Source organism: Pelophylax lessonae (assembly GCF_965119305.1).
Source record: "Pelophylax lessonae genome assembly, chromosome: 2".
In the NCBI taxonomy this organism is placed as follows: domain Eukaryota; kingdom Metazoa; phylum Chordata; class Amphibia; order Anura; family Ranidae; genus Pelophylax; species Pelophylax lessonae.
In genome coordinates, this window is record NC_138769.1 from 617,208,152 (window position 1) to 617,233,886 (window position 25,735).

Genomic DNA, 25,735 nt, shown 5'->3' on the forward strand with positions numbered 1-25,735 from the left:
CTGTGTAAATTGCTGGCGCTATAGAAATCCTTAATAATAATAATAACTGCTGCAATGGGTCTAAGCACTGTATGTGCTGTATGTAACTTTAGCTATATACAGTATACAGTGCTGGGTTCCGGCTGTGAGCCAGACTTTGCATCTCACACCCAGAACAATATAGATTCGGTCTGAGTGGCACTCAGCCATTTACAGGTAGCTTTGTAGTCTGTGAATGAATATGAAGCTTCCTCTGATTGGTCACAGGGAGCTTTATATTTGCAGAATTGTGACTCCATCTGCTGAGCTTGAGGAATTTAGAAAAAGTAAAAACAATTCATAATACATATGTCTATATATAGTAACTTGCATACTAAGAAAAGGCACTGAAAGTTGGTAATGGTTACATTTCAACCAGGAAATACATTAGTCATGTGCAATAGAGGTGTTGCAAAGTATCCAAGCAAAAACTTCTGGGCGAAGCTTCTAGGATCAAAGCGAATGCTTTGTAAGTGGGCATAAAATGGATATTGAAATTAATAGTTTTACAAAGAGAAAAAGAGCAAAGGATCAAGTTAGGACAAATAAAAAGAGGGCTGTCCAACTTCTAAATCTTGTACAAATGTAATGTGAGGTAATTAAGGCTAAAATAAATAATAATGGGTTGGATTATGTTCCCACTGGGAGTAGGAAGGTCCGGCCCAGACGAAATGTAATGATTAGAAGTATGTGAGTCTGTTATATCTAAGATAAAGACACTTCTATGTTCTCTTATCCAAGGGTCCCAGTTCATAAAGGATTTGGTGGTGGTTAAGTGGGCCTTAGTGAACCTATATTGCAAGAGAAAATGCTCATTGAGAATATTGATTGTCTGTTGCAAAGAAGAGGTAGTGGTGCTCTTCCAAATTCCAACAGTAGATAAAGTGACAAGTATAAACATGTGGGTTACAAGCGTATCCAGTGGTTTAGGCCAAGAGAATTCCTATTCCCACTAGGGCCATTTGGGGAGAAATGGTAACAGCAATATCAGTAAGTCCTAAGGGTGTGAACAACACAATCTCAATTTAAACGGTAGTAAGGACTTGACAGTCACACCAAACTAAACATGTAATGGGGTTCCATCCTTACCACAATTTCTCCAGCATTTAGGTGAGAAAAAAGGATACATTTCTCTATCGTTCATCGACAGACGCAGCTCCATAACTTCATTACCAATGGGTTATGCTCCAATCAGGAATTGCCACTAGGCAGGAAAGAAACTTCACCACGCCCATGGGGGCTGTCCCTGCAGGCATAACCCCACACACTGCTTCAGATTGCAGTTTGTTTCTGCCTAGTTTTAGGAATAGGACCTAGCTTCCTGCTGGGTCTTCAGTCTTAGCTGTAAATAGGGAATTTTTATTATTTGGTGTTTTTTTTTTATTTTCACTAGTTAGTTCCTGGAGAACTACAAGCAACAGCCGGCTGTGGTTTCAGACTGGATAATCTAGATCCTTATGGTCTCCCAGCCTGGCCAGCGAGTGTGAGAAGGTTATAGTCCAGAACTAGGCCTCGCCACAACAGTGCCCCGTCGGATGTGGACAGGCTTGCGAGTGAACTATTTAGTGGGGACACGATCGACCTGGAACGTCCTGAGTCGCGGCGTACCCCCTGGCTGATAGCACCCACATCCCGGTGGGGAGGTGATCTGTTTCAGAGTGGCGCTCACCTGGTATCGTAGTATGGTGAGTAATTGTCCACCCAAAACCTCTAGCGGTCTCGGGGCAGACGTGGGCCCTATCCTTGGAATGGCCGGACCCTCAGGGCTCCCTCGGTTCCCCTGGACTCTCGGGAGGATTAGGCCCATAACCCTCAGTTTTTTTCCCCTGTCCTGTGCAGGTTCCTACCGTGAGGGGTGGAAATATTGTGGCTGCTGTGGCGCCTTTTTGATAGGGGTGGTTGGTCCTTGTGGGGTCCCTTTCTAGGGACCCTCCTATGCCTATTGTTCAGGGACCCCTCTTATGGGGGTCCCGGAGACCGCATGGCACGCTGTTGGGACCCCCATTTTGCTGTGGATCAATGTGTTTTTTCCCATTGTATTACATGGGCAGCCATTTTTTGTTAGTTCCCCAAAGGAATGCATGGGGCGGCCATTTTCCTGCGGTCCACGATCTCTGGACAGGCTAGCGGCATGGCACTTTAATCTGCACAGGAAAAGGAAAGAACAGCCTGTGTCTTTGCTAGAATTCGTTTTTCACAGCTCATGCTTTGCAGCTCCTGAGGTAACGTTTTTCTGGGGTTCCCTGTGTGTTTTCCTTGTACGCTCTGCTGTTAGATTGTACTAGCCTGGGGTTTTGTAACCCACTGAGATATCGGTGAGATCACGATTTGGCGACTCTTAAAGGGACAGTGCACTTTTTTTTTACCAGTGTAAAGTGGAGTCCAAGGATAAAATTTCACCTACAGACCCCTTAGGTGCTGTTGTGGACCCTTCTGGGTCATGATCACAGCCTGATATCACAGCATTTGTACTAAGCCTGATGTAGATTTTGGAATTACAAGTGTTGCCAGCCGCAAACGCCCTCTTTCACCTCCATCAGCAGTGTCTTCAGACTCTGAGGCAGATATGGCCGCCGCAGACGCACCCCACCCTGCAGGATCGGTGTCTTTGCATTCTGTCGGTGAAGAGGACCTGTCCTCATCAGCCGCAGCGCGTGAACGTGCCTTGGTGGAAGCCCTTATAGTTTCAGTGTGGGAAACTACATTTGGCTGATGAATCTACAGTGTCGAGTACGCAGGTGTCTTTTGGCTCTCGCAAATCCCAGAAATCGGGCAAGGTGTTTCCTTGTCCTGATATGTTTCATGCCATTGTGGATGAACAATAGCGGTGCATTAAGCACATGCTGGTGGTGCCTAATCGTTTTAAACACCATTACCCTTTTGCAGATGCAGTATCCTCTAGGTGGACTGTACCACCAAAGGTGGATCACCCAATTTCCAGGCTAAACAAGTCTACTGTGGTTCCAGTGGAGGAATGACCGACTATCCCGCCATTTACACGTGATAGCGGGTTCCATTTTGAAAACTGCTTTTGTGAACATTCTGGTTTCACAGACGGTTACTGAATGGGTGAAGCTACTAAAAGCAAACTTGAAAGCTGAACAGCTCCCCCAGCGGTGCTTGAACTAATGGGACAGTTGGCTCAAGCCCTGATGTTCATGTGTGATCCTCCCTGGATGCAGCTCTGCTAGTGGGCAGGGTGTCGGCAGTGGGGATTGCTATTAGACGCATGGTGTGGCTAAAAAGCTGGTCTGCTGATCAGGCTTCCAAAAAGGCCTTGACTGATATCCCCTTAACAGGGGAAAGGTTGTTTGGATCCTCTCTGGATGAGTTGATCAAAGGTCTCACTGGGGGAAAGAGTACTCTTCTTTCTCAATCCCCTAAGGGTAAGGCGCCACGTTCTAGGCGGGGGCCTTCCTTCTCTGCTTATAAGCAACTTTTTCGTACCTCCAGGTCACCGTTTAGGTCTTCTGGGGGTTCCAAGAAGCCATGGTCGGGAAAAAAAAAAATCAAAGGCCGGTCTGTCCAGATCAGCAGACAAATCTTCATCTGCACGAAGGTGCGCCCTCACCCATTCCTGGCGTGGGGGGATGTTTTTGCTTCTTTCCGGAACCATGGACCACCTTTATTCAGGACAAATGGGTTCACAAACTGATCCGGTTGTGGTACATGATTGCATTCCGGTCTCGACAGGTTTTCCCATCCAATCTTCACCTATCTCCAGACCGGTGAATGGACTTGCAAGGGGCAGTACACGATTTGCTGTCGCAATGAGTGATTGTGCCAGTTCCCTCTCAGGAACACTTTCAAGGGTTTTTTTCAAACCTGTTCACTGTGCCCAGAAAGGGGGGCAAGGTGCGTCCCGTCCTGGATCTCAAGGCTCTGAACCGCTTTGTGCGGGTACAGAAGTTTCAGATGGAATCCATCCGCTCAGTAGTGACGTCACTACACCAGGGAGAATTTTTGGCCTCAATAGATCTCAAGAACGCATATCTACACATCCCTATATACGCTGGACTCCAGCGGTTTCTTCGCTTTGCAGTAGCAGAAGAGCATTATCAATTTGTGGCGTTACCCTTTGGTCTCGCCTCTGCCCCCCAGAGTTTTTACTAGTGATCGACCGATATCTGTGTTTCGTTGCCGATACCGATATTTTGGCCATCGCATATCGGTATCGGCCGATATTTTTGCACATTTAAAATTTTGCAAAATAAACACAAATTTCGACACAATTCCGTTACTAAAACTTTATTTATTAACAATTTTAACATTAAGGGCTCGTTCTTCACACCTTAACTGCATGAGAACTGATGGGAAAACTTCAATTGCAGGGACATTTAGTTTCACATCATTCTGATTGTGCATTAATGCATAATAAACTGCTGCACTGCAATAATTTTAATTCACTACTGCAGTGCAATCAGTGCAAAACTGCTATAAAAAAAAGCTAGGCAGCACAACAGCTACACAGTGGATTGGACTGGAGTTAGCGGATACATCTACAGTCTGAAGTATGGCACTCACTGCAACTACTGCAGTCAGTGCAAAACTGCTAGAAAAAAAGATAAGCAACACAACAGCTAAACAGTGGATTGGACTGGAGTGGAGTCAGTGGACTAACGCTGGGGTAGGGCACTCACTCACTGCAATAATTTTAAATGCAGTAGTGATTTAAAATTATTCAAGCAGTAGTCCACTGACTCCAATCCACTGTCAGCGCAGTCAGTGCAAAACTGCTAGAAAAAATAGCTAGACAAAAGTTAGACAGTGGATTGGAGTGGACTCAGTGGACTGGTGGACAGACACTACTACTACACTTTTAAATCAATACTCCCAGTTAAGTAGAACAATATTATAGTGCAGAAAGCATAACATTTCAGCATGTTCACCAGTTGAATGGCTTCTTTTCTTTTCATAAATTGCTGCCACTTGACTAAAAACACACTGACTTTGTACCGAGGAAGGAGGAGCAGAAAGGTATCTTCTAGCATGAGAAGCAAGTCTTTTGTAGCGTGCCTCATTTTCTTTCCACCACTGAAGAGGATTGATTTTTCTGTCAATTACTGGTTCCTTCAAATAGAGCTGAAGTTCATCATCCAGAGTCATTGCAGATTGAGAAGAATCCTCCGCATGAGGCCTAATAAAACACTGAACATGGCATCTATTTCACCACAATGAATCTTCTCTTCTGTCCGTTGTCTTTTTGGACATTTTTCCCTGGCATCCTGCTCTTCCACATCAGAAACCTTCTCTTCTTGACTTTTCTTTTTGTCAGGAGGAATCTTCTGTTTAACTTGAATCTCTTCTGTCAGCCATCGCTTTGCCTTGGTCAATACATTATCAGAAGAGAAAGGATGGCTCTTGTATCGAGGATTTAAAAGACGTGCAAGCACAACATTTTTATTCTCCTCATGCTTCTCAAACCGTTTGGCGAGTCTGTCCCTCATGGCCTGCCTACATGCTTTAATGCCATGTGTGTTGGGTCCTTCCTGTTGAAGAAGCATCTTCAGCACTCTCACACATGGGATGACAGAGGACACAGATGAGTCGTAATGACTCACCTCTAGTGTCACTTCCCCAGTGGGTAGGAGCGTTTCAATAATGTTGGCTACTATCTCCCACTGATCAGCAGTAGGACAAGAATGTCCTCCAAGTCCATATTCACCAGAATATATAGTGAGAGCATCCTTTGTAACATGTAGCGTTGAGTTCCATCGTGTTGGAACAGCCTGTATCAAGTTGTTTTTGGGTAGGACAAGGTCTTCCTGAATGCACTGCAGTCGCTGCTTGTAAAGAATAGAATGAGGGAAATGGCCTGCGCACTTCTTCAGCATGCTAATAATGTCAAGCAATGCTTTCTGGTTTGACAGACCATCATTTACCTCAAGTTGGAGGGTGTGTGCCGTGCAACTGAGGTCTGACACTTCAGCAAGTCTCATACCTTTAACCATGTTCGCTCCACTGTCTCGCAGCACAAGCATCACTCAGTCTTTGGTGATTCCCCATTCTTCTAGCATGCCTAGAAACATTTCTCTAATGTACTCCCCAGTGTGGGATCCTTGAATCACTTTTGTATTGAACACCAAATACCTTCTTGTCCATCTTCTGTCAATGAAGTGGCATGTAAGACTCATTAGTGATTCTGTTTGTACTGACCAGCAATCAGTCGTGAATGAGTGAGTTGCCAGCATTCTCTGGTTTCAGCGTAGCCTTTACTTTCTCAGTGACCTTTTGGTGAATCTTTTGCAGCATTTCAGTTCGATAAAATGTGTCACTCTTCAGTGTGTACCTTGGCTCAAGCATGGACACCAACTGCTGAAATCCAGAGTCATACACTATTGTAAATGGCTGGTTATCAGTGATTATCATCTCTGTGATTACTCTGTCCAGCATTTGGGATCTTTCATCAGATTTTAGCCACCTGTTTTTTTCTGAAACATATCTGTTATTGTTGCCTGGGATAGTGATGTTTCACCTTGGGATTAATTTTGTTTTTTCTGTCCTGCATTATACAATTCAACATGATGAACTCTTAGATGGGCCCAAAGATTAGACGTATTTTTGTTTTTTGCAGTTATTGATCCCATGCTTACATTGTTTTTGCAAGTGTTGCACGCTGCTGCTGATTTTTCTATCTCCATCCATCTCCATTGAAACTTGAAAAGACACTAATATAGGCTTAAACAAAATGGCTGGCTGGCACCCTGTGGTGATGAGTGGCTGGCACCCTTTGGTGGGTGGCTGACTGGCTGGCACCCTGTGGTGGATGGGTGACTGGCTGGCACCCTGTGGTGAATGGGTGGCTGGCTGGCACCCTGTGGTGGATGGGTGGCTGGCTGGCACCCTGTGGTGGCTGGCTGGCACCCTGCAGTGGGTGGGTGGCTGGCTGGCACTCCGTGGTGGGTGGCTGGCTGGCACCCTGTGGTGGGTGGGTGGGTGGCTGGTTGGCACACTGGGTGGCTGGCTGACAACCTGTAGTGGATGGGTGGCTGGCTGGCACCCTTTGGTGGGTGGGTGGCTGGTTGGCACACTGGTGGGTGGCTGGCTGGCACCCTGTGGTTTGTCGCTGGCTGGCACCCTGTGGTGGGTGGGTGGCTGGCACCCTGTGGCGGGTGGCTTTCTGGCACCCCTTAGTGGGTGGGTGGCTGGCTGGCACCCTGTGGTGGGTTTCTGGCTGGCACCCTGTGTGGTGGGTGGCTGGCAGGTACAGGCTCACGGCCGGTGGGTGGCTATCAGATACAGTCAAGCAGGGCCTGTGGCTGGCTGGCTGGTAGGCCTGTGGGTGTCTGGGACTGGGTGGCTAACTGGCACCGGGCAGCTGTGGGTGGTGGGTGGCCGTGGCGGCTGTGTTACACGTGCACTGTGTCTGTGACTGGTTTTTTGATAGAACTAGAAGATCACTCACTGTCCCGACCGACTATGTGCACTGCATGCATTGCAGAGCAGACTTCAGTGTGGCCACGGTGGGTAAAACACACTGTAACGAAGCTGAGGGAGGCGGCAGAAGCTGCCAAGTGTGCAAAGGTGCGACGCAACATACGTGATGACGACACGGCAATATCGGTAAATCCAAAGGCCTATTCCGATATATCGGGGAAAGTGCATATCGCTATATCAGCGTTGCTGATAATCGGTCGATCACTAGTTTTTTCCAAGGTATTAGCCCAACTGTTGGCATTGCTGCACCAACGGGGGATTGCAGTACTGGGGTACTACTATTGAGAGCGGACTCTCTTTCAACCCTGATGGGCGACCTAACGATCACTGTCCAAACCCTGCAGGAGTTCGGGTGGACCATCAATTTCAAGAAATCCGCCCTGATACCTTCCTCGAGACTGGATTATCTGGACCTGACTCTGGACTCTGCCTTGGCGAGGGATTTTATTCCCCCGGACAAGCTGCAAAATTGCAGGAGGCGATTCGGTTGCTGTTGGGAACCGATCTACCCTCTCTGAGAACCTGCTTGCGGGTATTGGGTCTGATGGTATCAACCTTTGAGGCGGTTCCGTTGCTTAGTTCCATACAAGATCTTTGCAAAAGGAGATTCTTGTCATTTGGAACAAGTCCTTGGAAACTGTGATTCGGTTGAGCAACAACACAGAGTCTGCTCTGTTGTGGTGGCTTCATTGACCAGCACTATGCCAGGGCAAGTCCTTCCTCCAATTGTTTTGGACGGTGGTAACCACAGACGCCAGCCTGTCAGGCTTGGGCGGGGGGGTGCTAGCAAACCTCTGTGCCCAAGGAACCTGGACAGCGGAGGAGTCCAAACTCTGGATAAATGTTTTGAAGCTCAGAGCGATAAAGCTTTGTCTGCGACAATGGACGGCTCGTCTGCAAGATTGTCCAGTTCGGATTCAATCAGACAATGCCACGGCTGTGGCTTACATCAATCACCAGGGGGGGCACCAAGAGTGTCTTGACGGCTAAGTTGGTGGCTGAGAATCTGCCTGGGCAGAACAGTTTGTTCCAGCTCTTTCTGCGGTGCACATCACAGGTGTGAAAAACTGACAAGCGGATTACCTGAGTCGTCGGGTGTTGGCCCAAGGGGAGTGGCCCCTACACCCGGACGTGTTTCATCTCCTGTGTGTTCGGTGGGGACGCCTGAGGTCGATCTGTTTGTTTCTCGTCTCAACAAGAAGGTGCAGCGGTTTGTAGCCAGGTCTCGAAACCCTCTGGCCGACGCCACGGACGCACTGTTGGCTCCTTGGGGTCAGTATCGGCTGATTTTTGCCTTCCCTCCGTTAACACTTCTGCCAAGGCTTCTACGCAGGGTAGAGGTGGAAAGAGTTCCAGGCATTGTGGTGGACCCAGATTGGCCTCGCAGGTCTTGGTACGCAGACTTGGTAAGGTTGGTAGCCGATGCTCCTTGGAGACATCCTCTCAGGGAAGATCTGCTGTCTCAAGGCCGATCTTCCATCCTGCTTTACAGTTGCTGGCTTTAACAGCATGGCTGTTAAAAGCCAAGTGTTGAGAGATAGAGATTTTTCTGACACTGTGATTCCTACACTATTGAAGACTAGGAAGTCTACTTCCAGGAAGATCTATCATCGTACGTGGAAATCGTACATTTTATGGTGTGAATCGCTGAAGGTGCACCCTTGCTTGTTTTCCATTGCAAGGGTTTTGGCCTTCCTACAGAAAGGTGTTGAACAGCGGTTGGCTTTGGGCACCATCAATGGCCAAGTGTCGGCTTTAGCTATATATTTCCAATGCCTGTTAGCCCCGCATAGCTTGATTCATGCTTTTCTTCAGGGAGTATGCCATGTGGCTCTTCCGAGACAGTTCCCGTACCTCCGTGGGATCTCAGTTTGGATAGTATCTGTTCTTCAAAAGCCTCCTTTTGAAAACATTCAGGAGATTTCTCTGCTTTCGTTGTCTTACAAGGTTGCCTTTTTGGTGGCTATCACTTCTGCTTGCAGAGTATCTGAAATGGCGGCGTTGTCTTGCCGTTCACCTTATCTGGTGGTCCACCGAGATAAAGTGGTACTTCGACCTAATCAGTCTTTTCTTCTTAAGGTGGTTTCTGATTTTCATTTGAATGCAGACATTGTGTTGTCTTCACTCTGTCCCAAGCTTAAGCATTCCAAGAACATTGCTTTGCATTCTTTGTGATTTGGGCGATCAAGGTTTATCTGGAGGCCACTGAGTCTTTTAGAAAATTGGACACTCTTTTTGTCCTTACCAAGGGACCTCGTAAAGGATTGGCTGCGTCTGCTGCGACCATATCCAGATGAATCAGGCAGACGGTGGTTCAGGAGTATTAATTGAAGGGTCAGGTTCCTCCTTTCCCTATGAAGGCGCATTCTACTAGGGTGCTGAGTGCCTCTTGGGCTTTTACCCATCAAGCGTCTCTGTGACAAGTTTGCAAGGCGGCAACTTGGTTGTCCGTGCATACTTTTACAAAGTTCTACAATGTAGATGTGTTTGCATCTTTGGCTGCCTCTTTTTGGCCGCAAGGTTTTTGCAGGCTACTGGTTTAAAGAGAATGTTTTTTGTTCTTTTTAAGGGTGTATGTTTTTCATGGTTGAGCTCCTTTTTACCTGGTTGGTTAAGTTTAGCCTTTGGGGAATTAGGTTCTTCGTTGCAACGTTCTTCCACCCCTCATGACAATACTGCTTTAGGATATCCCAATGGTAATGAAGTTATGGAGCTGTGTCTGTCGATGAACAATAGAGAAAACTGGATTTTTGTAAGAACTTACCGTAAAATCCTTTTCTCTGAAATTCGACAGACGTAGCACCCGCCCCATCTACTTTTGAGTGTATGGGATTTTTTTGTCTTCTAAACCCTGCTTGCGTCTAAACTGCAATCTGAAGCAGAATGTGAGGGGTTATGCCTGCACGGACTGCCCCCATGGGCGTGGTAAAGTTTTTTTCCTGCCTAGTACCTATTCCTGATTGGAGGAGCATAACCCAATGGTAATGAATTTATGGAGCTGCGTCTGTCGAACTTCAGGGAAAAGGATTTTACAGTAAGTTCATACAAAAATCCAGTTTTTTCGCAAGTTAGGTGGGTGTATAGTACTAGTTGTGTAATATTTTCATGACTAATTCCCAATGAGTTATGCATTTTCAACACATAAGAGGGTTTTGGAGTGCCTGGTGCCTTTGGGAGAGAAATATTGACAATTAAATGCTTTCTCTCAGTAGTCCATTGAGAACAGTTTGTTTTTGGGGTTGTGTCTGTAGAAGTAATTTGTAAATAAAATATTTCTTTTAGTGAGGAATTGTGATGGTCACATCACAATATATTCCATGCGACTGAAGATTCAGTCCAAATAATTGAGGAGAAAGCATGATAGATACAGAGGTAAATACTTTGTTGCTAATGGGAAAGGTTGTAGATGGATCTTGAAATTAGATGATGTGGGGGCCCGAATGGAGATCTCCCAAGTTTTCCGTATGCCAGGCCGGTGTCTATTTGTGGAGAGACAGATCAGGGCCTAAGAGTTGCAAGGTGGAAAAAGGCAAGAGTTGAGCAGTCTGTGTTGTTATGGCTTTGGCTAACTGTAGGATTGATCGCCAAGTTCTCAGGGTTGTGTTAATTGTATTGAGGAATGAAAATTATGATCGGTAGTGGAGCCAAAGATCGCTTCGAAGTAGTTAAGGTTTAGAATTTAGGGCAATACTTTCAATTGGTAGCTACCTGGGAGACCTCCGCCGTTAGGCCTGATCTAGTATGGCCACTTTGTGATACTGTTTTCTATTTGGGACTCCAATACCCGAAGAAGATGAAGATTTCAGTTGAGGCCGCTTGTTGTCCCAAATAAATTAATTTAGAATGCTTTAAAGTTTTGAGAGATGGTTTGGTTGGAATGGGAGAGGGATGGTTCTAAACATGTATAAAATATGAAGTTAAAGGACATCTTTGTCAGGGCAATACATTCTGCCCACGATAACTGAGCTTAGAGCTAGGCATAAATCTTGAGTTTTTTTTAATCAGTCTGTTGAAATTTAGTCGGAGCAAATTGGTAGAAGACGTTACCATTGGGATTCCTAAATAGGTAAATGTGGAGGCTGGTGCCCACGAGAAAAACATTGACTTCAACATCTGCCTTTTAGACTTATAGTGAAGACAGATGCCTATCATACTGGATTTAGTGTGATAGTTTTATATAGACATACAGATCCAAACAGATCTAACGTGTGTTGGAGAGTGGGGAGGGATTGCAAAGGTTTCGATAATTAAATAATAAAATCCACATAAAAGCCAAGCTTATTGGCAACTTTCCCAACTATGATAACCAAGATTTGTTGGACCGAATAGTTTCTGCTAACGTTTCCATAATAACGGCAAAAATTAGAGGGAACAAAGGGCATCCCTGGTGGGTGCCATTGGTTATGTTAAACCATTCCAAAAGGACCCCAAATGTAAATACCCTAGCAATAGGCATGGAGTATAATCCTAAAATTGCTGATAAAATGTTACCTGTAAGGCCAAATTTAGTAAGAATGGCTTTAAGATATATCCAGTGTGCTCTATCGAATACCCCCTCTGCCTCCCAAGGAAGGGAGCAGAAAAAGGTATTCTATCATGTTCTGCCCATTGAATCAGGTCTTTAATGCTCTGAGTGCTGTATATTGGATACAAACCCCAGCTGGCCTGGGTGAACTAGATTGGGAATCAATGTAGCTAAACAATTAGCTAAGTGAGTCGGAGAGGCACTGTGAACCGGACGTGCAGGGGAGGCGCTGTGAGAAGGAGAGACCAGAAGCTGTGTGTGTGGGCAGCGTGTGCAGCGCTGTGTGTGTGAGTGAGAAGGAGCTGCAGGGGGAGACATGCGGTAGACCTCCTGGGGGAAGCCTGGGACCACCGAGCAGCGGTGGAGCACGGTCAGGAGGGCTGAAGAACTGGGAGTGAGCTGGTGACCCGGAACAGCAGCATGTGAGTAGGTGACCAATCAGCTGTTTGGCAGCTGGTGGGGGGGAACCAGAGGGGAATAGCTAGGGTCTGTAGGCGACTGACTGTGCTCTGCGGCTGTGCGTGTTGTGCGACTGACCGGGCTGTGCGACTGGAAGTTTTGTGCGACTGGGAGTGTTGTGCGACTGAGTGTCAAGTGAATGTAGCAGAGTACCAGAGGGTGAGAAGGTAGAGTTAGAAAGCCAGGAAACAGCCACACAGGATAGACTTAAGTTACTGAATCCCTATTAGATTAGATTAGTAGGTACAATGCCCGGTGGGTGTGGAGATGTGATTCGGTGTGCATCTTGTGATATGTATGCGTTCCTCGATCATTCAATCAATGGCGAATATAAATGTGCAAAATGTAAGCACGTTGCTTCCCTGAAAACTCAGGTCCTGAATCTAGGGAAGCAGCTGGCAACACTGAGACGAATGTCCATACCAAAGGGGACTGCACAGAGGTGGTGCGGAGTATTGGAGGTGCAGGCATCAGAGCAGAGTAGAGGGGTAGAAGGGAACAAGGCAAGGAGGCCGGTCCTGGGCTGGAGCACCCCAATAAATACGCCCCGTTGCGGGATGTTGGGGAAACCAGTCAGGGACCAGCATTGCTGGAGCAGAGCGACGCCCCCTAGCTGGCATGGGAAGAACTCCTCCAGTGAGGCCGGGAGAAAGGAAAGACAGGTGCTGGTGGTAGGGGACTCAATCATTAGAAGGACAGACAGTGCAATATGTCACAAATACCGTGAGCGCCGAACAGTCTGTTGTTTATCGGGCGCTCGGGTTCGGCACATCACGGATTGGGTGGACAGATTACTGGGTGGGGCTGGGGAAGACCCAGCTTTCATGGAACACGTGGGTACCAATGATATAGGCAGAGGAAGATGGAGAGTCCTAAACGATTTTAGGTACTTAGGCGCTAAGTTGAGGAATAGGACCTCCAAGGCAGTATTTTCAGAAATACTACCTGTACCTCGAGCCACACCAGAGAAGGCAGCGGGAGATTAGGGAAGTTAACAAGTGGCTGAGGAGCTGGTGTAGTAAGGAGGGTTTCTGGTTCCTGGAGAACTGGGCCGACTTCTCAGTCAGCCATCGGCTCTTTGGTAGGGATGGATTGCACCTAAATGGGGAGGGTGCAGCCGTACTGGGTGAGAATGGCCATAAAGTTAGAGGGGCTTTTAAACTAGGTGATGGGAGGGGAGGGTACAGATGTAGAATTAGCCAGTGGAGAGCAAGATTCAGAGGGCAAAAATGGGGACATTAGCGGTAGGGTGTTAAGAGCTCCTAAACCCAAGGTGGGTATGGGGAAAAATCACAAGAGCAGCCTAAAAACATCAAATGAGGATATATGTAACCGGTCAAAATTGCGAGGTTTGTATACCAATGCCAGAAGCCTGACCAACAAGATGGGAGAGCTGGAGCTACTGATGTTTGAGGAGGACTTAGATTTTGTGGGGATAACAGAGACGTGGTTCGACAGCTCTCATGACTGGATGACGACCATTCAGGGGTATTCCCTTTATCGCATAGAGATAGAGAAGGTAAAAAGGGGGGAGGGGTTTGTCTGTATATTAAGAACAGTGTACAGGTAAATATGAGGGATGATATTAATAATGGAGCTATGGACGAGGCAGAATTCCTATGGGTAGAACTTCAAAGGGAAGGCACTGTGGGGAACGTAATATTGGGCATATGCTATAGGCCCCCCAACCAGAAGGAAGAGGGGGAGGCGGACCTCCTTTTACAGATAGGATTGGCAGCAAGGTTGGGAAATGTCATTATAATGACATTAATTACCCAGATATAGACTGGGCAGAAGAACCCGCGCATTCAGCCAAGGCTCGGCAGTTCCTAAATGTTTTGCAGGACAATTTCATGGGTCAGATGGTGAATGCACCAACAAGAAACAATGCGGTACTTGACCTACTGATTACCAACAATACAGACCTGCTCACAGGTATAGAAATACGGGGCTACTTTGGAAACAGTGACTGCACTGCCGGTGTCGGGGTGTCCCCGGGACACTCACCGGCAGGGGGGAAACAGCCAATGGGCGTGGCTGTTTCCCACGTAATCGGCTGTGTTCCAATGACACAGCCGATCACAATAGAGGAGCCCGGGAGATGACAGCGCATGCGCGATCGGGAGCGTGCAGCGCGGTCGTGTCGGTTGCACTGTGTTCCTATGGAACACAGCTGTCACCGGCAGTAGTAAACAGTCACTGACAGTGACTGTTTACTATGTGATCGGCTGTGAATCCATTCACAGCCGATCACAAAATGTAAACAAAGAGCAGTAACTCACTGTTACTAGCTCTTCTCCCCTCATACAGTTTCCAGTGTGAGGAGAGCAGAGCTAGAAACAGTGAGTTACTGCTCTGTGTACCTGTAAAAAGTAAAAGCACACTAAAATCACACAAATAAAGGTCCCCACACAGTCCTCAGCCCCCCCCCCCCAATGTCACCTGTCACCCAACAGTCACCTCATCAGTGCCCAGAAATTGACACCCATAACGTTCACATGTGAGCGCAGCGATCGCGGGCAGAATCACAGCGATTCTGCCCGCGATCCGGAAATCATTGCAAATTGCGGGACGCCTGTGCGTTGCCCGTTTTTTTACAATAGCACCCCAAACACTGTGCGATGTTGCCGCCATTTCCGCCTGCCGAATCGCGGTAACATCGCGCAAACAACGCATGACGCCCAAAAAAGGTACAAGAGCTTCTTTGGGACGTCATGCGTTGTTTACGTGATGTTACCTCGATTCGGCAGGCGGAAATCGCAGCAACATCGCACAGCGTTTGGGGTGCTATTGCAAATAAGGGGCAACGCACAGGCGTCCCGCAATTTGCAATGATTTCTGGATCGCGGGCAGAATCGCAGTGATTCTGCTCATGATCGCTACGCTCACATGTGAACGTAGCCTAAAGTTCACCGGTCACCAGAGACTGCCATCAGTACCGCCGTGCACCATCGCCTGTCACCCATCAGTTACCATCGCCCGTCACCTGTCACCCCATCAATCATCGTCATCTGTCACCCTATCAATCATCGTCACTTGTCACCCCATCAGTGATCGTCACTTGTCACCCCATCAATCATCGTCACTTGTCACCTCATCAATCATCGTCACCTGTCACCTCATCAATCATCATCACCTGTCACCTCATCAATCATCGTCACCTGTCACCCCATCAGTCATTGTCACCTGTCACCCCATCAGTCATGGTCACCTGTCACCCCATCAGTCATGGTCACCTGTCACCCCATCAATCATGGTCACCTGTCACCCCATCAGTCATCGTCACCTGTTTGCCATATACATGCAATCACTTACTGACCGCCTAACGACCTTATGCGTCGGCCATTAAAAGCTAAATACTGGGGTTATGGCAGCAGATAGCCCCCATAACCCCGGTATTTTTGGAAACGGCGGGCGGTCGGCTTTCAGATAAGGGTGGTCCCAGTGGCGGATTCGCCGCAGAATTACCCTTACGGTGCAGGGGAAGAGGTGCCCCTCCCGCCGCATCCCAGACGTTTTCCCAGCTTACCGGACCCGCCGGCAGCGGGGAAAACTATCCGGTCCCGGATCCTCAGAGACAGGAAGTCGAGTGAGGGCAAGATGGCCCTCACTCGACTCTATGGTCTTGGAGGACCGGAGCTACGTCAAAAGACGTTGCCTAGCAACCGGTTTAAAGGGCCACTTTTTTTTTTTTTTCCTCTTTCAACAATTTTTTTTTTTTTTTTTATTTCTTTTTTAGTGTAGTTGTGAGGTGTGAGGTCTTTTTGACCCCAGATCTCACAATAAAGAGGACCTGTCATGCCTATTTCTATTACAAGGGATGTTTACATTCCTTGCAATAGGAATAAAAATGATCAAAACATTTTTTTTTAAACTGTGTAAAAATAAAAAAATAATAAAATAAATAGGAAAAAAAAAATTAAAGCGCCCTGTCCCCGTTAGCTCGCGCGCAGAAGCAAACGCATACGCAAGTCCCGCCCACATATGTAAATGGTTTTCAAACCATACATGTGAGGTATCGCCGCGATCGTTAGAGCGAGAGCAATAATTTGAGCCCTAGACCTCCTCTGTAACTTTAAGCTAGTAACCTGCAGAAATTTTTAAAATTTTTAAAAATGTTGCCTATGGGGATTTTTAAGTACCAATGTTTGGCGCCATTCTGTGAGCATGCGCAATTTTGAAGCATGACATGTTGGTTATCTAATTACTCGTCATAACATTATCTTTCACATTATGGAAAAAATTGGGCTAAATTGACTGTTTTCTTATTTATTAGTTAAAAAAAGTGAATTTTTTTCAAAAAAATTCGCATTTGGAAGACTGCTGCGCAAATAAGGTGTGATAAAAAATATTGCAACGATCTCCATTTTATTCTCTAGGGTCTCTGCTAAAAAAAATATATATAATGTTTGGGGGTAGTTTTCTAGCAAAAAGTAGTCCAAGTAGTTTTCTAGCAAAAAAAATGATTTTAGCTTGCTAAGTGTCATAGGCCCAGTCTTAAAGTGGATAAATGGACAACTTTGTGTAAAGCGCTACTTGGATGTTAGGCCTATGTATGTGGCCAGGCTGTGTAAAAGTATTACACATGTGGTATCGCCATACTCAGGAGGAATAGCAGAATGTATTTTGGGGTGCAATTTTTGCTATGTACATGCTATGTGTTAGAAATATTGCATAAATGGACAGCTTTGTGTAAAAAAAATGAGTTTTCATTTTCTTTCCACATTTTCCAAAAACTTGTGGAAAAAAATGACATATTCAAAAGACTCATTATGCCTCAAAAATTATACGTTGGGCTGTTTGCTTTCCAAAATGGGGTCATTTTATGGGGGTTTCCATTGTCCTGGTGCTCCAGGGCCTTCAAAAGTACGATAGGTTGTCAGGAAATTATATGTGTAATTTGTGCTCCTAGAATGCCAGACGGTGCTACTTGGATGTTAGGCCTCTGTATGTGGCCAGGCTGTGAAAAAGTCTCACACATGTGGTATCGCCATACTCAGGAGGAGTAGTAGAATGTGTTTTGGGGTGTAGTTGCAAGTATACATATGCTGTGTGAGAGAAATAACCTGTTAATACGTCAATTTGTAAAAAAAAAAAAGAAATCTTCATTTTGCAAAGAGTTGTGGGAAAAAATTACAACTTCAAAAAACTCACCATGCCCCTTATTAAATACCTTGGAATGTCTACTTTCCAAAAAGGGGTCATTTGGGGGGTATTTGTACTTTCCTGACTTTTTAGTGTCTCAAGAAATGAGATAGGCCTTCAGTACATCAGGTGTGATCAAGTGTGATCAATTTTCAATGAATAGCACCATAGCTTGTGGACTCTATAACTTTCACAAAGACCAAATAATATACACTTATTTGGGTTATTTTTACCAAAGATAAGTAGCAGTATAAATTTTGGCCAAAATTTGTGAAGAAAAATTACTCATTTGCTAAATTTTATGACAGAAACAAAGAAAATGCGTTTTTTCACAATATTTTCAGTCTTTTTTTATTTATAGCACAAAAAATAAAAAACCCATTAGTGATTAAATACCATCAAAAGAAAGCTCTATTTGTGTGAAAAAAAGGACACAAATTTTTTATGGGTACAGTGTTGCATGACTGAGTAATTGTCATTCAAAGTTTGAGAGCGCTGAAATCTGAAAATCAGTCTGGGCAGGAAGGGGGTGAAAGTGCACTGTAGGCAAGTGGTTAAACACACTTTTAAAACAATAGAAACTCATTTAAACACACAAAAGATACTGAGAGACATAGCAAGAGCTATGGAAAACACACATTTAATTTTTAATGAATTATATATTAAAATAACATTACAGAAAAAAACGCAATATACTGGGACCGCAAAAACTGAACCGCGATGGAGTGGGGGTTTACTGTAATATGAAATGTAAAGACGAAATCAAGGCGGCTAAAATAGAAAATGAGAGAAATATAGCGGAAAAGAGTAAAAAGAAACCCAAAGAAATTATTTAAGTATATAAACAGTAAGAAAGCGAGGCCAGATTACATTGGCCCCATAAAAGACGACAAAGGAGATTTGGCCACAGAGGACAGAGAAAAGGTGGTAGTGTTAAATAATTTCTTCTCTTCAGTCTTCACAAAAGAATTGGGGGGCTACACTAACCCAGCTTGTAAGGCCAAACTAAATAATACACCTCAGGAAGTACCGCCATGGCTAACAGAAGATAGACTTAGAACTAAACTAGAGAATCTTAACATAAATAAATCACCGGGATCGGATGGCTTGCCAAACCATTATTCTTCATCTTTAAGGATAGTTTACAGACGGGTATGGTGCCAGCTGATTGGAAAAAAGCCAACATGGTACCAATATTTAATAAAAGGGCCAAGATATATCCCGGGTAACTATAGGCCGGTCAGCCTAACATCAGTAGTCTGCAAAATTTTGGAGGGGATGTTAAGGGAACACATACAAGACTTTAGTAATGAAAATGGTATTATTAGTAGTAATCAGCATGGATTCATGAAAAATCGTTCTTGCCAAACCAATCTATTAACCTTCTATGATGAAGTGAGCTGCCACCTAGATAAAGGTAAGCCTGTGGATGTGGTGTATCTGGACTTGGCAAAGGCCTTTGACACCGTTCCCCACAAACGCTTACTGTTCAAACTAAGGAAGGTAGGTATGGACCATAAGGTGAGTACCTGGATAGAGAACTGGCTCCAGGGGAGAGTGCAAAGGGTGGTGATTAATGGGGAGTACTCGGATTTGGAGGGTGTGGAAAGTGGGGTCCCCCAAGGTTCTGTTCTGGGGCCAATCCTGTTTAATATATTCATAAATGATCTAGAGGAGGGGATATCTAGTACAATCTCAGTATTTGTGGATGATACTAAACTAAGCATGCCAATATCTTCTATGCCGGATGTGGAAACCTTACAAGCGGACCTCAACAAAATAATGGGGTGGGCAACTACATGGCAGATGAGGTTTAATGTTGAAAAATGTAAAGTAATACACTTTGGTGCCAGAAACCAAGCTACTCACTAGGGGGGGGGGGGACCTCTGGGTGAGTCTAGGATGGAAAAGGAGCTGGGGTTACTGGTAGACAACAGGCTTGGCAGTGGCATGCAATGCCAAGCCGCTGCAAGCAAAGCCAACAGAATACTGGGATGTATAAAAAAGGGAATTCACTCCAGAAATAAAGAGATTATTCTCCCACTCTACAAGACTCTGGTCCGGCCACATCTGGAGTATGTAGTCCAGTTCTGGACACCGGTCCTCAGGAAGGATGTACTGGAACTGGAGAGAGTCCAGAGAAGGGCAACAAAAATAATTAGGGGAATGGAGGACATCAGCTATGAGGAAAGACTACAAGCACTGAACGTATTCTCTCTGGAGAAGAGACGATTGAGGGGGGATATGATATCAATGTACAAATACTGTACTGGTGAACCTTGCATAAGGTACAAACTATTCAGGTAAAGGGAATACAATAAGACACGTGGCCACTCACTAAAACTAGAGGAAAGGCGATTTAACCTTAAAATACGTAGGGGGTTCTTCACTGTAAGAGCAGTAAGGATGTGGAATTCTCTCCCGCAAACAGTCGTATCAGCTGGGAGCATCTATAGTTTCAAAAAACTATTAGATTGGCACCTTAACCACCTCCCTACTGGCCAATGTATATATACGTCCTGCTTTTAAACCTAAATACTGGTGTTATGGCAGCAGATAGCTGCCATAACCCTGGTATTTTTTTAAACTGCAGGCGGTCGGCTTTCCGATAAGGGTGGTCCCAGCGGCGGATTCCCTGCAAGATCACCCTTCCGGGATGGCAGAAGAGGTGCCCCCACCCCTCCCGCCGCGTCCCGGTCCTTTTCCCCGCTTACCGGACCCGCCGGCAGCGGGGAAGACGATCGGGTCCCGGATCCTCACAGACAGGATGTCGAGTGAGGGCAAGCTTGCCCTCACTCGACTCTATGATCTTGGAGGACCGGAGCGAAGGCAAACGTCGTTGTCTAGCAACCGGCTTGAAGGTTTTTTTTTTTTTTTCATTTTATTTATTTATTTTTTTTTATCTTTTAGTTTCCTTGTGAGATCTGAGGAATTTTTGACCCCAGATCTCACAAAAAAGAGGTCCTGTCGTGCCTATTTCTATTACAAGAAATGTTTACATTCCTTGTAATATAAATTATCAATTTTTTTTTTTAAAAAACGGTGTAAAAATAATAAATAAAATAGTAAAAAAATGAAAGCGCCCTGTCCCCGTTAGCTCGCGCACAGAAGCGAACACATACGTAAACCCCGCCCACATATGTAAACGGTATTCAAACCACACATGTGAGGTATCGCCGCGATCGATAGAGCAAGAGCAATCTTTTGAGCCCCTGTAACTCTTAAATGGCAACCTGTAGAAATTTTTAAAATGTCGCCTATGGGGATTTTTAAGTACCAAAATTTGTCGCCATTCCGTGAGCGTGCGCAATTTTGAAGCATGACATGTTGGGTATCTATTTATTCGGCGTAACATTATCTTTCACATTATGGAAAAAAATTGGGCTAACTTTACTAGTTTCTTATTTTTTAATTCAAAAAAGTGAATTTTTTCCAAAAAAAATTGCGTTTGGAAGACCGCTGCGCAAATACGGTGTGATAAAAAATATTGCAATAATCTATAATTTATTCTCTAGGGTCTCTGCTAAAAAAATATATAATGTTTGGGGGTTCTAAGTAGTTTTCTAGCAAAAACAACTGATTTTACATACAGGGGTATACAATTTACGGTTAACAACAAACACACACACACACACACACACATCATAGGTTGAACTGGATGGACTGATGTCTTTTTTCAACCTCACAAACTATGTAACTATGTAAGTTTTGTATAGAGGTTTTAGATTTGTGTTTAAGAGAGAGATGGATCTAGAATTTGCAAGGTCTTCAAAGGATTTGCAGGGTTTTGTTATGGTAATGAGTAATGAGCAATTAGTTCAGGATGGTTACAAACCAATTAACCTTCCTAGCGGTATTTCCGAGTGTGGCTGGGGGTTAATATTCAGTGCCAAAAGAGGTAACCCCGAGCCACACTCAGGATTACCGCAGAATGATACTCACCTTCCCCTGCGATCGAAGCCATCCTCCTGCTGTCCTCTCGTTTTGTGTTCGGCCGATGCCGGGACCTACTTCTGGGTTCCCTTCCCTGCAAGCGCCGCATCGCAGGGGGGTGGAACCAGTGGGAGATTTAAAAAAAAAAATTACATGATACAGTGCAATCTGTTAGGATTCCTATCATGCCATTTCACCTAGAGGTTTTTCCAGTGCCCTGTCTGTACTTTTTGCGGTACTTTGTGCCTGTAAAATTTATAACGTCCATTGTTTCCAAAAAGCGTTCTTTTAGCTCAAAAACGCTTTTGGGCGAACTGGAAAACAGCGGCGGTGAATTGGAAATATTTGAAGAACTAAGCGATAGCAATTAGTGGGAAAATTTGCCATTGGGTACTAAAAGTGACAACAGCGATGATTCTGCGACTGAGCTCAGTGATGTGCGGACTTGGTGCTCTATTGACTGCAGTACGGATCAGGCAGCGCCCCCAAGATTCCCATTTACTGGAGCACCTGGTATGAAAGTTGATGTTGACCAAGACAACCCCTTAGCATACCTACAATTATTTCTGACCAATGAGGTTATTGAAAAAATAGTTACCGAGACCAACCGGTACAAAGAGCAACAATTGGCTACGCATCGGAAGTTTGCAAGATGCAGAAAGTGGGAACCACTAACCAAAGATGACATTTAGAAATTTCTATGCCTAATAATTCTTCAGGGAGTGGTGGGGATACCCCTGCAGAAGTGGTATTGGACAACCAATACATTACTTGCCACTCCATTCTTTGGCACAGTCATGTCAGAGTACAGATTCTCCCTCACAATTAAATATCTCCACTTTGAAAACAATGAAGAATTTGATTAAATGTAGTATTATTATTATTACATTATAATTTATGATTTCGTGTTTCAAACTTTATCATACCTGGCATGTCTACTAGACTCTTGTTTGGACACATTTAAGTGAGTTATTCCTAAGAATTACAGGCCTAAAATATAAAACACATATTTCCATGCAAAACAATGTACTGCTTTTTGTACAAAAAATCTGACATAATCAGACCGCCAGGGAGGTTAAAGTTATTTCATAAATTTAAGGTGAGAAGGTCAAAAAATGTTTTATAGTATTCATTACAAAAGCCATCTGTTTCTGGTGCTTTGTAAAGCTGAGGGTTGTTGCTTTTTTAAAGTCAAGTTTGCAGAATGGGTGGGAAAGTTCCACCAGTTGGTCATGCGTCAGAGATGGGAGCTGTATGGAAGAGAGGAATTTTATAACTTCTGACTCAGGTAGTTCTAAAGGGACTGATATGAGTTTATACAATTTAAGCCCCGTACACACGTACCGATGGTCGGCTTACAAATGTTCCTCTTTTCTCCCCGGGATGTCGGTGTCTGCTGAAAAGTGCAAAGACAGCACAAGGACAGCACAAGAATTTTGTCCGCCGACTGCAGAAGTGATGTCATGTAATGGTTAACTTTCCCTGTGTTTTCTATTTTCTGAGCATGCCCAGTCTTGCAAATCTGCGGTCTGTCGGCCGAATTGTGTACTGACAGGCGAACAATCGTCCGTTCTGGTGTCGGCATACAAATATTTTCATGTTTGCACGAAAGACTTTTGTCCGCGGATTGTGCGCAGACATCTGTCGGAGGCACCATACTAACACGCGTACAATCGGCAGATCCTTCGTCCACCGACGTTTGTATGCCGACGATCGGTACGTGTGTACGGGCCTTTAGAGTAGAAATTGCTAAAACAATTGGCAATATCTTGACGGTAGGTTCATCATTGGCCTTGAGTATCAGTTAAGTATGGTATTCTATTAAGATCCATTTTTCGTTTCATTTGCTTAGCTAAAAACAATCTTGATATTGCTGTGAGTGTACCTGTTTTGGCGTAAACATTTAATTATAGAAGTCAAATCCTTTTTGGAAATTAACAGTAAGCTCCTGTCTGAGTTGAGATAGCTCTTCATTATCCCTATCATTAGGGCTGGACTTATTATTTCCAGCACATAAATGTGGTTGAGTATGCAAGTAATTGTTTCAATACGTATTCTTTCCTTGTGGTCACTGCTCTAAATGAGAAGACTTTTTATTTTTATATATATATATATATATAATATGATTTATGAGCATTCCAAAGGGTAGCAACATTGGCGATGGAACAAGTGTTCGTACAAAAGAAGAACTCAATCTCAAATTGAATCTGTTCCTGATATTGTGGTTGAGTGAGATGGGAGGTTTTCAATCTCCAAAGGGATCCGTTTTTTTTTTTTTTTTAACAGAATTTGAAAAAAAGAATAATAGATACTGTTGTGTTGGTTAGACCACATAATAAGGCCAAAAGAGGCTTTAGAGACAGCTTGTAGTTGTGTGCTTACATGTTAGGAACAGATAATCCTGGTGTAGGATTTTTTTCACTCGTGATTAAATTGTGTAGTCCCTTTCCGTTTCATGCAGATACTTCCAAGGATCGTACAAATCTTAAGAGTGGAATAGGCAAGAAAGTGCTGTGAATCGTTTTCTGAGTGGCTTGGATGAATCCAAGATGTTGCCAATAATTTCTTTGAAGTCACTGTAAATAATTAAAGGTCCTTCAGGAATTGACGTAGTTTGTTCATTACATATTTAAAAAAAAAATGTTGTTGGTGAGTGTTTGGGCCATATAGTTTAGCAATGACCAAAAGAGAAGTGGTAAAGGAGACCTCAAGAATGATACACCTGCTGGAGGGATCTGTCTAAATGCGCTTTATTTGGAAGGCTACTAAATCTGTCATGGCCCCTCTTGCCTTTTTTTTTTTATGCATGGACAAAAAATAAACGAGAAACTAATATATGATTACATAGCAGAGCTTTTTGTTGTGCAAAATGCATTTCCTGAATGCATTAAAGCATTGCCTTTTATCATATCATATCATTTATCATGCCTTTTAGCATTGATAGTAGTAATAGAAATAGCCATATTGAGAGGGAGAGAAAGCAGTGTACATAATTTGGAAAAGGATCACACGAAGCATTGCATTGATATCAAATGTAGCTCTATAATCAGATGGGAAGTAGAAGATGGACAGTTCCTCAACAAATGAGTACCTTATAGAGAACATAGCAAAAACAAATTGCAAACATAGTAACAACTAAAGAAGTGTGTGTTTGTTATGGTGTCCCGGTTATGCACAGCCCTAGATACGGCTCTAAAGGGCGCGTAAAGCATTCCTGTGATGTGAATTACAATACTGGTATCCTGAATTGATCTCTCATGTGAACTACATGTACTTTTTAGTGTTTGGTTGTACGAATTTGAGACATCTCAATAAACCTTTACCTTATTAAAAAAAAAAAAAGAAGTGTGTGTAGCACACATTAACTATGGGGTAAGTAGTAGAAGAGATTAACTGCACTCCTCAAGGACGGAAAACATTACTAAACAGAAATGTCCTCCTATGTAGGCAGATATCACTCATAGAGAATTATTGCATAAATCTTACTTAGGTCTTAATCATGGTACTCCAGGAATCAGAGATTCTTTGTGATGGTTTCTGGTTGAGGGGTAGAGAGAAAACTCCAGTTGTGAAGCTGCTTGTACCCTTCCTTTGGGATGTGGATTGCTACAAATTCATTTTGATACGTCACAAGGAGTTTTGTTGGAAAACCCCACTTGTATAATAGATTGCGTTCCCTGAGAACTGCAGTGCTTGGCTCAAATTCATTAAGTTTCTGAGCTGTAGTTGCTGAGATGTTATAGTGAGATATTGGTATACAGGTCAGGGAGCATATGTGGGGCTCTGGCCGTATGTATGAGTTGATCCTTAACGTTAAAGAAAAAAAAAAAAAAGTGTTCATGCTAGGACATCTCTAGGGACAGCAGGTGGTAGGTGCTTGGGTTTCTGGACCCTGTGTGCACGATTGATGATTGCCTCCTGCAGGGGAGGTCAGGGAGGAACTTGGCAAAGAGTCATTGTAGGTAGGGAACTAACTTGTTGGGCTTAGCCTACTGTGGGATGCCCCTAAACTTTATATTCCTCCTAGAGAAATCTTCCAGATCAGTGATTTTAAACCAAAGTTGTTGAAGCTCTTCTACCTGAACATCTTCGGCATCAACTACTTCATTGTGTGCCTTCGCTAGCTCCCCCATTTGTTTTTATAAATGGACATTTAGTTCCTCCAGATCCTCTAGCCTTGTGTGAATGTTGAAGATAGATACCCGCAGCTCCTGCTGT

General features: G+C 44.4%; 1 protein-coding gene across 1 annotated transcript in view; it reads left to right on the forward strand.

Moving 5' to 3' along the window:
- LOC309547705 (RING finger protein 17-like) overlaps nucleotides 1-25,735 on the forward strand; it is a 106,985-nt gene that overhangs the window by 56,031 nt on the left and 25,219 nt on the right. The window lies entirely within an intron of this gene.